Source organism: Schistocerca americana, chromosome 1 (assembly GCF_021461395.2).
Source record: "Schistocerca americana isolate TAMUIC-IGC-003095 chromosome 1, iqSchAmer2.1, whole genome shotgun sequence".
Taxonomy (NCBI): Eukaryota; Metazoa; Arthropoda; class Insecta; order Orthoptera; family Acrididae; genus Schistocerca; species Schistocerca americana.
Genome location: NC_060119.1, coordinates 984065395 through 984078106, shown reverse-complemented (window position 1 = coordinate 984078106; position 12712 = coordinate 984065395). Strand labels below are relative to the sequence as shown.

The 12712-nt window shown below is 45.1% G+C and overlaps 1 long non-coding RNA gene across 1 annotated transcript in view; it reads left to right on the top strand.

Moving 5' to 3' along the window:
* The window catches only part of LOC124548500, a 277718-nt gene that overhangs the window by 136890 nt on the left and 128116 nt on the right, over positions 1–12712 (top strand). The window lies entirely within an intron of this gene.

The following is a 12712-nucleotide window of genomic DNA, read 5'->3' as shown; positions in this document are numbered from 1 at the left end:
CATCTCACACACCCCATGAGTTAGACGCAGCACACAGGACATACAAGCGGCACCCGCCATCTGATAATCACATCATTTACAAGCAGCTACGCAACCGGTTAAGTCAGCCCGCCAGAAATGCAAAGCTCAGGTATGCCCACTCGCTAAATGAGGACTCTCACAAAACTGCCGTATTGTGAAAAAATCTACGAGGCCTAGGAATAGGCAAACCCAAATCTGCTGTGAACCTCTGCTTGTTATTGAAGACCTAAATGAGTATTTCGCAACGCAGATATCTATACTCGACCAATAGCCAAGGGCAGAAACAGTCGAGTCCCTTAATACATCAGTGGTTAGTGGATACGAGAAATTTTCTCTTCAGACTGTAAGCCCTGACATGCTTAGGAAGTCAATTGCGCGAATTCGTTCTGCAGCTGCACGACACGATGATATTACAATGCAAATGATCAATTTTCTCGTCAGTCCATTGCTGCCCATAACAACGGACATTTTTAACAATTCTTCAACCTTGTGCACCTTCCCATATGAGCTGGAAACAGGGACTCATAAAACCATTATCAAAGAAGGAATCTGCGTAAGAACCCTGCGACTATAGACCCGTTTGCATTCTAACAGCACTAGTCAAGGCTTTAAAGTATATAGTTCACGGACAGCTCACTAATTATTTAACATCATATAACCTTCCTAGATGCATACCACTCTGGTTTCTGGCAAAATCGCAGGACGACCGCTGCTCTTTAAAAGTGACTGACGATTTAAAACAAACCATGGACAAACAGCAGGCGACTATTATGTGTTTTTTTTTTTTTTTTTTTTTTTTTTTTTTTTTTTTTTTTTTTTTTCCAACAAAGCATCCGGCACTGTGGACTTTGACATTTTACTTGCTAAACTCAAAAGCCTAAACTTTTCTACAGGTACTCTAGAATGGTTCCACTCATATCTTACATCACGTCAGCCATGTGGAATTGTTGGAACAAAAAGGTTACAATGGAGGAGTGTAGTATCAGGGGTCCCTCAAGGATCAGTATTGGCCCGCTACTATTCCCATTATATGTTAATGACGTCTCATCTATTCTCTCCCACTGTAAATATCACTTATACGCTGATGATATCCAGTTGTATCTAAGTACAAACCCAACGAAGTTGTGCACAGCCATCCAGCATGTAAATCCTGGTCTACTTGCCTTGTCAGACTGGGCGCACAAAGTAGGTTTGAAACTTAACCCACCTAAAACACAAGCAACCTTAGTCGCTCATAAAAGACTCGTTATCCCTCGATTCAGATAATCTCTTCCACCATTAATCCTAAACGGCACAGAAATAACCTTTTCTTCTTCTGCAAAGATCTTGGGAATAATTCTGGACCATCACCTATACTGAAATCAACACACAATTGCAGTCTGGAAGAATGTTCAGCAGCACCTCACTCACTACAGAAATATAAAAAAGTGTTTCCTTTCGAGCTTAAAAATAAGCTTGTGGAATCACTTATATTCCCTATACTCTACTGTGGTGATGCTATTCTCCAAGGACATATGTACATACGAAAGCTGATGCGGGTTGGAACTGCCGATGACTGCTTGTGCACGATACATTTGTGACATTCACTTTTTCGACCATATCAGTCCTGCCTACAAACAATTATTATGGCTTCGTACCAATAAGCGTAGAGAGTATCATAACCTATGCTTTCTCTATCGTCTTCTCAATCACTGCACTCCCTCTTATTTATCGTCAACTTTTATGCTACTATCTGAACAGCACAGCAGAAACACCCGCTCTCAGCACAATAAAACCTTCTCTGTACCAGAACGTAACACTGCTATATTCTCTCAATCATTCTCCGCTTCAGGAACCCGACTCTGGAACAATCTTCCACAAAATGTCACAGAAACCAAATCCCTTCCAAGCTTCAAAAGACAAATGGCCCACCTTCTGCCACAATAACCATCTATCCCATACTCATATCCGCAGCTTAGTCTCACAAATTCCCTCTAACCCACAACTCCCTCCCCCCCCTCCCACCTCTTGTCAGCAGAGTTCTCTGTTTGTATTTTATTGTTTTTCTATCTTCTACTGTCACTGTCATTTCAATCTTTTCCTTCATCTATATATCATCTTTTCAACCCTGATAACTCTAATCACTGACTCAAATGTACTAAAATAATTTATGTAATTCCTTATACCATTAACTATTATTATTATTATCGTTATCATTATTATTATTGTTAGTGTTAACTATTACTGTTATCATTGTTAATATTATTATGACTATGATGACTTGAACTTTTTGTGAAATCTTTGGTTTGTGTTATTCCTGGTCAGATGTAAGAGAAGGTCTTAAGGCCATAATCTGGTCCGGCTAAATAAGCGGTAAATAAATAAAATTACTTTCAGTTTGAAAAGGAATTTTACTGGCAAGAAGATGAGCTTCTAATGGGACCCCCAATATCAGCAACATTGGCAAACATATTCATCAACTGCATAGAAAACACGATCTTTGGTACAGTCATCGCAAGAAAGGGTACAAAATTTTTTACTGGTACAGATATGTGGATGACATAATCTGTGTGGTAGACGAACCAACAGAGAGAATTGATAAACTTCATACAGACATGAACAATATATATAAAAAGAAACTTCCTGGCAGATTAAAACTGTGTGCCCGACCGAGACTCGAACTCGGGATCTTTGCCTTTCGCGGGCAAGTGCTCTATCGACTGAGCTACCCAAGCACGACTCACGCCCCGTCCTCACAGCTTTAATTCCGCCAGTACCTCGTCTCCTACCTTCCAACCTTCACAGAAGCTCTCCTGTGAACCTTGCAGAACTAGCACTCCTGGAAGAAAGGATATTGCGGAGACATGGCTTAGCCACAGCCTGGGGTATGTTTCTAGAATGAAATTTTCACTCTACAGCGGAGTGTGCGCTGATATGAAACTTCCTGGCAGATTAAAACTGTGTGCCGGACCGACACTCGAACTCGGGACCTTTGCCTTTCGCGGGCAAGTGCTCTACCAGGCAAAGTTCCCGAGTTCGAGTCTCGGTCCAGCACACAGTTTTAATCTGCCAGGAAGTTTCATATCAGCGCACACTCCGCTGTAGAGTGAAAATTTCATTCTATAAATATATATAAAAACATTCAATTCTCCATGGAAAAAGAAATTAAAAAGCAAATACATTTCTTGCATATGACAATAAAGAGAGACAACAATAAGCACACATTTGACATCTTCAGAACATCAGCCACAGATAGAATATTACATGCTTCATCCAACCACCCACAAAATCATAAATTAGCGGCCCTGCGACACACGTTACACAGGCTAAATGATGTCCCACTTAGCAAAGAAAACTATGAAAAAGAATTACAAGCAATATAATTCAGAGTCACAAAAATGGCCGCAACACCCATGCGGTACAAAAACTCACCCAAAAAATCTAAATCAAAACAACTACAGAAAAAAGAAAACAAGCACAGAACACCAACACTAAAGAACCCGACAGACACTACAGCCCACGTGGAAACACAAAACAGTAAGATGACATGTTTAGCAGGAAAAAAAGGTAGAATTTAGCAAACAAACACAAAGCAACACACAGGATTGCAAGTAGATTAAAGAAGCGGGGATTACATATTGTTTACAGAACAAGAAACACACTCCACTCACATTCACAAACAACAGACAAACCAGATAAATACCAATGGGCAGGTATATACCATTTAGAGCGTCAACATTGTTAATCAGTATATCTGTGGATGACAGGCAGTAATTTCAAAAGTAGGTATGAAGAACATATAAGAAGCTGAAAGCATCAAAATAGCCATTCTACCTTCGCCGATAACCTGATAAAACATGGACTTGAATCATCCAACATGGAACAACACATGAAAGTTATTAGACCGAATAATCTTAACAAAAAATACCTGACGTTACAAGAAAACGTTCGCATACAAAGAGCCGTTGAAATGAAGAGGAAAGTACTTAATGATCAAAACCATGTAAGCAATAACTCTCTGATCATGTTAGTCACTAAAACAATAACAAACAGACTTCTGAAACAAAACCAGAATAAATACACTCCTGGAAATTGAAATAAGAACACCGTGAATTCATTGTCCCAGGAAGGGGAAACTTTATTGACACATTCCTGGGGTCAGATACATCACATGATCACACTGACAGAACCACAGGCACATAGACACAGGCAACAGAGCATGCACAATGTCGGCACTAGTACAGTGTATATCCACCTTTCGCAGCAATGCAGGCTGCTATTCTCCCATGGAGACGATCGTAGAGATGCTGGATGTAGTCCTGTGGAACGGCTTGCCATGCCATTTCCACCTGGCGCCTCAGTTGGACCAGCGTTCGTGCTGGACGTGCAGACCGCGTGAGACGACGCTTCATCCAGTCCCAAACATGCTCAATGGGGGACAGATCCGGAGATCTTGCTGGCCAGGGTAGTTGACTTACACCTTCTAGAGCACGTTGGGTGGCACGGGATACATGCGGACGTGCATTGTCCTGTTGGAACAGCAAGTTCCCTTGCCGGTCTAGGAATGGTAGAACGATGGGTTCGATGACGGTTTGGATGTACCGTGCACTATTCAGTGTCCCCTCGACGATCACCAGTGGTGTACGGCCAGTGTAGGAGATCGCTCCCCACACCATGATGCCGGGTGTTGGCCCTGTGTGCCTCGGTCGTATGCAGTCCTGATTGTGGCGCTCACCTGCACGGCGCCAAACACGCATACGACCATCATTGGCACCAAGGCAGAAGCGACTCTCATCGCTGAAGACGACACGTCTCCATTCGTCCCTCCATTCACGCCTGTCGCGACACCACTGGAGGCGGGCTGCACGATGTTGGGGCGTGAGCGGAAGACGGCCTAACGGTGTGCGGGACCGTAGCCCAGCTTCATGGAGACGGTTGCGAATGGTCCTCGCCGATACCCCAGGAGCAACAGTGTCCCTAATTTGCTGGGAAGTGGCGGTGCGGTCCCCTACGGCACTGCGTAGGATCCTACGGTCTTGGCGTGCATCCGTGCGTCGCTGCGGTCCGGTCCCAGGTCGACGGGCACGTGCACCTTCCGCCGACCACTGGCGACAACATCGATGTACTGTGGAGACCTCACGCCCCACGTGTTGAGCAATTCGGCGGTACGTCCACCCGGCCTCCCGCATGCCCACTATACGCCCTCGCTCAAAGTCCGTCAACTGCACATACGGTTCACGTCCACGCTGTCGCGGCATGCTACCAGTGTTAAAGACTGCGATGGAGCTCCGTATGCCACGGCAAACTGGCTGACACTGACGGCGGCGGTGCACAAATGCTGCGCAGCTAGCGCCATTCGACGGCCAACACCGCAGTTCCTGGTGTGTCCGCTGTGCCGTGCGTGTGATCATTGCTTGTACAGCCCTCTCGCAGTGTCCGGAGCAAGTATGGTGGGTGTGACACACCGGTGTCAATGTGTTCTTTTTTCCATTTCCAGGAGTGTAATTAATGAATCTTCTTCTCTTTCCTATCACTCTCTCCCTCTCTCTCTCTCCCTCTCTCTCTCTCTCTCTCTCTCTCTCTCTCTCTCACACACACACACACACACACACACACACATAAATATCTATTAATAAAGAAAATAAAACACGCTCTCACAAAGAACGATACATTTACTCGTAACAAAATACACAGGCACGCACAAACGCGCGCGCGCACATTCACACACAACGATAAAACAAATGAATGATATCAAACCACGCACACAACACAAACAAAATATGAAAGATAAACACACAGCGACAGTTGGCAACACTACACACTGTAAACACACACATCTTGATCATAAAATGAAAAGTGCAAGTGATATCAGTTATATGTTTAACAAACGTGATTGAAAAACTCCGGAAATCCGGCAGATGGAGCATGGGGATGTGTTCATTATTCATCTATGGGACCTCACATATGGGCTAACAGCACAGGAAATATAAAATAGTTACGTATTGTAACTACTACGTAATACATTATTATATTTATAAATTGAAACATGTGTTACCGGACACTGAAGATGCTTCACAAATAAAAGAAGCAAAACGCGTATTGCAATAAACAAACTGCCTTTCATTTAGTTGCATAGACGGAACATACCCCCACAAACCCATAAAATCAGTGCCTTAACGCATTCTTATACAATTACGCTGACTGTTTATCTGCACGGTAAAGGAGCTAGAAAGATTTTTTTATTGTGCTGCAAGTAGTTGGAGGTGCTCTGCCCCCTATGAATCTCCCGGGTTCCCGGGTTCGATTCCCGGCGAGGTCAGGGATTTTCTCTGCCTCGTGATGACCGGGTGTTGTGTGATGTCCTTAGGTTAGTTAGGTTTAAGTAGTTCTAAGTTCTAGGGGACGGATGACCATAGATGTTAAGTCCCATAGTGCTCAGAGGCTGCCTATGAATCTTTCATCTTGCAAGGACAGTAGGGAGTATTTACGTCACCGCAAGCAAGAGTGGGAAATGGGCGTAAGAGAACTATAACTATGGTATGCGTACTGCCTTTGGTCAGCAGTGCTTTTCCTTGATTCCTGGTATGCATATAGAAATCATATTCCTTTAGAGCAAACTATCCCTCTTGAAAACCATGTAACATTGCGATTGATACCACGTGGGACCGCCGACTGCGGTGGCCGAGTGGTTCTAGGCGCTTCAGTCCGGAAACGTGCCACTGCTACGGTCGCAGGTTCGAATCCTGCCTCGGGCATGGATGTGTGTGATGTTCTTAGGTTAGATAGGTTTAAATAGTTTTAAGTTCTAGGCGACTGATGACCTCAGATGTTAAGTCCCATAGTGCTCAGAGTCACTTGATTAGAACCACCTGAGACCACTCGACAAATTCAGCCTCTGGATGTTTTTTTTTCCGTGCCTACAAAACATATTATCGGGATACCTGTAACTAACCTTAAAGGACTGCCAGCTCCACGACAGACTGTTTTACATTCGGTTGCATGGCATCACATTCCATTAATCGTTAAGTGAAGGCCGGCGGTCACACTGCTTTGTCTATGGTGAGAGGAAATGCCTGAAATTAGTTTCTCGTTACACTCTTGACACTGTGGAACACGGAATATTGAATTTCCTAACGATTTTCAAACTGGGATGTCCCATGCCTTTAACTTCAACTACCATTCCGCGTTCAAAGACTGTTAATTCCCGTCATGCGGTTATAATCACGTCGGAAGCCTTTTCACATGAACTACCTGAGTGCAGGTAACAGCCCCGCCAATGCATTGCCTTTAATACCTTGTGTACGCGATACCACTGCCATCTGTACACGTGCATATCGCTACCCCATAACTTTTGTCTCACCAATGCAAAGCTCGTCGGGAGGACGCAGAAAAGAGTGCAGTCCTTATTGTAATGAGGAAACGGAGCGTGGAAACATTTCAGAAACGGCCAAGTCGTTAAAGTGTTCGCGTGCCGCCGTAAGTAAAGTATATTGTGCAAGGCAAATTGTCGCTGTCTAAAACCGGCGCCGAGGAAAGTGGGGTGCGCCACGGGTCGTAGTTGACAGGAGTCGGGCGAAAAGACGTGCAACTGTTGAGCTACCTACAGCGCCACATCAACGACCGTTCAGCGAAGGTCCCCCGCAGCAGGCACCTGGTCCATGCACCTATGCTAACTGCCATTCATCGCCTACGGGGGTTTGAATTTGCTGGCTATTATCGCAACTGGACGTGCACTGGGTGGCGATAAGTGGTCTTTTCGGATGAATCATGTTTTATGCTCCATCGAACAGATAGCCGTTGGCGTGTTCGGCGTGAAAAGTCTGGAAGCAAACACCCTGCAATAATCTATGGAATGGACCTGGTCGTAGGAGGGAGCTTTGTGATCTGGGTAATCATTTCAGGGCATTCCCTGGGTGATCTCGTCATTTTCGAAGGCACAATGGATCAACACAAATATACATCTCTCTTTGGGGACCATGTCCACCTCTACATGTAGTTTGTGTTTCCTCGGCACGATAGCATCTACCAGCAGAATGATGCAATGTGTCACACAGTTCGCAGTGTATGTTCGTGGTTCGCAGAGGACTAGGATGAATTTACCGTACTCACCTGGTCACAAGACTCTTCGGATTTAAATCTAATTGAGAAACTGTGGAATCAGTCCGATCGGCCTGTTCGCGCCGTGGACCCTCAACCCAGAAACTACCGCAGCTGGCCGCGGCAGTGGAGTCAATAATAGCTCCACACCCCCTATCAGAACCTTCCAGAATCTCATTGACTCTCCTCCTGCACGTCTCGCAGCGGCCCGCGCTGCGAAAGGTGGTTGTTCAGGCTTTCGACAGGTAGTCACATTAATGTCACATCACAGTGTATGATTATGCGTAAGTAAACAGCGGCCTTTTTTGTTAGGGTGATATCCGGCAACATGGCTACCAGATCAAAGGAGTCCGCCACTTTAGTGTGTCAGAAATGCAGGGCCTCATTTAACAACGCTCGACTAAGACGATTGATTTACGAGTGGGAACAGATGTGTAAAAACAGGAAGTATCTGTAAAGACAAAAGCAATGGGCGGCTATTAGCATCTGAGAAACAGGTTGGTCGGATCAGAGAAACTTTCTTTGGAAGTCCACAGAAGTGGACGTGTCATGCTAGTCGCGACCTAGGAATTCCATAGCCAAATGTTTGCAGTGTGCCAAGGAGCTGGAAGCTATCACACATTCTAAGAAGCATTTGCGGAAATTGTTAACTTATCTCAATGAAAACTTTCTTTACAGACATTTTAAAGTGTCCAGATCATTTTGAATAACCATGTAGACTGTAAACCGATCTTCCATTTTGAACTACGTAATGTAGGGGGAAAACTATCCCTTTCACTCCGATCAAATGCTGGCATAACGGATTCAATAGGCTGGAAATTAAATCTTAGCTGGAACATTTCATGCTTCAATCACAGCCTGTGACGGCACATTTAATGATGCTTTAATCTGAAGATGTCGGTATGCTCCGTGCTGTCCATTCATTGGTTGAGGCTGAAAGAAGAATCTCTTGCTGGAAAATGGCCTCGCGAAAGAGAAGGAACGGTGTATATTGTGTTGTGCCCTCGGGAAGTTGGGAGGGAAACATACCTACACGCTCTGTTAGAAACGCCCGGGGGTAAATTAACCGCTTTTCACGGCTGTGTTTGCTACGAAACCTGTCCAACGCCTGGAGTTATTAAGGAGCCATGGCGGCTCCGAAACCTGTGAGACTATTTCCAAACACGGAAAAAATGTGTGTCGGGATCTGTGAAGTGTTACTTTCCGGTTAAAGGTAGTATTTGTGATTTTTAGACGACAGCTACAACGGGAAATTCACCAGGGAGGTGCAACTGAGGCGGCGGGGTAGAAAGAGCCGAGCGACCAACGTAAGCACGTCACTATGAATGTTTATAAGAGGAAGAGGGAAAAGACCAAGAATGCATACTGAGGTGCGGGAGCTGGAACTGAACTGAGTCAGTCGTGGTTTAGGCAGATGCTGGCCGTCCAAGGATGGATCGGAGAGTGTGGAGTGCGGCGAGAGATATTAAAGCATTAGTGGGTTACTTGCGCGAAGGAAGGGGTTGGGAGTTGTGCCTGGAGCGGCGGAAGGCGGAGAGAGACCGTCTGAATAATTCAAGGTGCAGTGCTGAAGGATACTCGTTGTAGTTAGTTTATAGCCAGGAGGAACTGGAGAATCCATAGTTTTCTGTTTCTGTGAGCAGTTTCCAGGAGAATCCATGAGTTACTAAGAATGTTAATGAGCCTTAACAAAGTCTTAGCAACTTCCAGAGTTAAGTTACGAAACCAGGAACTGCTGTGCGTTTACTCTAATCGTGTGAAACTGAATTTTAATTTAGTAAAAACGCTTCGCTCCTAATTTATACTGACATGACCATACTAGCAGTCCTCTTTTTTTGTTGAAAGTGTTTTCAGGTACTTTTCGTTGCCGCTGCATTTCAGTGTGTTTAGGAATATTTTTAAGTGGCAGGCGTAAGTGAACGGACTAGTTATTCATTTAATTTTATTTGTCGTTGTGCAGTTTTCGGATTTGATGTCCATATAGTTAGTCGATCATTCGAAAGGATGCTGGGTCTTCGGGAAATGAGCAGTCAGAAGGGCCAGCTGAGTCACAGTTGGTGAATAAGTCTTGTCTCACTGGGCTTATTTATATAGTGGGACTGGCGACCCGAATAGTTACAGTTATCTCTGTTCAGCGAATTAGTATTAAGGGAGACGACGGCGATCAAATTTACTTCGGTAGCTAAGCGGAGGAATGCTGCATCACAAGCCAGTAGGTTGGATATATGAACTAAGCATTACATTTTTTATTAATGATTATTGGAGACATTTCCGATAAATGTATAGACGTTGTCTCATTGCAAAAACGTGGAAAACAATAATTTCATTTATAATTATTAGTATATCGCCGCCACGCTGTCTGACTGACTTCTGTGACAGTGAGTTAAAATAATTTTGATTTTAAATCCAGGCGATACACGGTGTAATCCACTTCAGTACAGATAAACTAAGTACATGGTGACAATTTCATTTTGGATTATCGGATTCTCCAAAGCGAAAAGTCTCCGTAACCTCGTAAATTCAATTACTAAGAACCTATTTGTCGCGGCGTAGACCTGTAACTGCGTCTTAACAATGCGCCAGGTTTCATTGAAATCGATCAAGTCAGTGACAGTGCACGAAGCACATTGCTACCATCGTGTTTTAATACCCGGTCGGGAGTCGATAATTGTTTGCTCCTGTGCAACCAGACTAGAGGATTCCAATACAGACGTATGTGGATTCCAAGCAATCAAATTTTCAGCATCACTTTTGTCGATTTTCGTGTCAGACTTCATGCACTACATTTGGAGTGTTATCAAGTATTTTTACAAGGTTATCATTTTTTTTTTTTACAGATAACGTTAAGTCTGTGGTGGTACACAAATGCTTATGCAGTCCACCCAAAACTTCCATTTTCGGGGTATATGCCATCCGGTCACCGATCCAAGTGCTCTCAGAAGGAAGGAATCTATCTAGAAAGTGGTGTACTTGTTTAACACACTCATTTGGGTAAATAAATTGGTGAAATTGAACTGACATTAATCTTTGCTTTCGTTCATAGTGTTCACAGTTGTTCACAATCACATTTTTAGGGTAGTGTGTTGCCCACGTCATATGGAACCAGTCGGGACTTCCTACGCAAATGTAGGACATGGAGGATCTGTGTTGATACTAGTTTTTGTTGATGAGATGAACGACATGTCGTCGTTTAACATATAACATAAGTTTATTCCAGGAATTTTTTTTTTTTTTTTTTTACTTTATTGTTATTTTAAAACCTGTACAATTCAGGTAGGCTGGCAGCGGCACACTACGCCGCTCTTCAGCCATAGCGTTTAACAAGAGTATAAAACACGGTGAATAACAATGAACAAAGTGACGGGCAAAAGAGAGAGGTCACAGAGACATAAAAAAAAAAAAAACACGGAGTCGTTCACATGTGACGATAACAACACGGAAAACACGTCGGCACGGCGCACAAAACACTGGTGAGTCCGACGGCACAAGTGAACGTAGGAGTGGGATGGCGGACACCAAAAACACTATATGACGTCACACACACGAAGCACAAAAGGCGACGATCTCCGGCGCGCGAATGTTCACTATACGTGTGCGAGTCCGGGGACCTGCCAAGAGAGGAGGAGGAGGAGGGGGAGTGGGAGAGCGAGAGGGGAGAGCAGAGATGCCACGGGCAGGGGAGATAGGGGGGAGGGAGGAAGGGGGAGAGGAAGCCCGGGGGAAGAGGGGGAAGGGAGGGGACAGGGAGATGGAAAAAGAAGGGAAGAGAAGAGAAGGGAGGGAGGGTGCCGAAAGGAAAGGACACGGGAAGTGGGGGGTGGGGCAGGGTCAAAGTTGATAGGAGGGGTAGATGGAGGGGACGAGGACATCATCAGGGAGAGGGAGCTGGCGGAAGCCACCTTGGGAGAGGGTATGGAGGGTGGAGAGATGGAGACCGGGTGGGACGTGCGAATACAGGCGCGGCAGCGGGCGGGGGTGGGAGAGGAGCGAGGAAACGAGCGGGTGAGGAGGATCAAGTTTACGTGAGGTGTACAGGATACGTATCCTTTCAAGGAAAAGGAGGAGGTGGGGGAAGGGGATGAGATCATACAGGATCCGTGTGGGGGAGATTCCAGGAAAATGTCTTTGGTGTAATAAACCAAACAGCCGACAATGGCGCCACGAGAGTTTCCGGCTGACCTACCTGGCAGGCTCAGATAAGGAATTTAGGGGGTGTATTCTGTGATTGGGAAAGCGCGAAAGGCCCCACTGCTTGTTTCGATAGCGGTGACAACGCCGGAGGCTGGAATGTTAACGGAGAGGGACGTGCACGCCCCGCGACCACCGAGACGCCACACTGATAGTTACTGCCGCCTCCAGGGGTCTCTAGTCACGTCAACGCCGTATCTGTGGGTGGGCGCCTTCTGGGGGGGGACTGTTTCATATCCTAACATCAGAGTCAGTCATATCCTGCAACAAACCCCATTAAGGGTAGAATCTATATTCCAATCTAGAGGGGTGTGACCTGTACGCGCCGTAAGTGATCACGTTGTTACGACAGACGGTAGTGCACAAAAATATTGTCGTAATGAGATTTCCTTTGTACAAAGCGGTTGCTAGCAGTTATAGCCATATG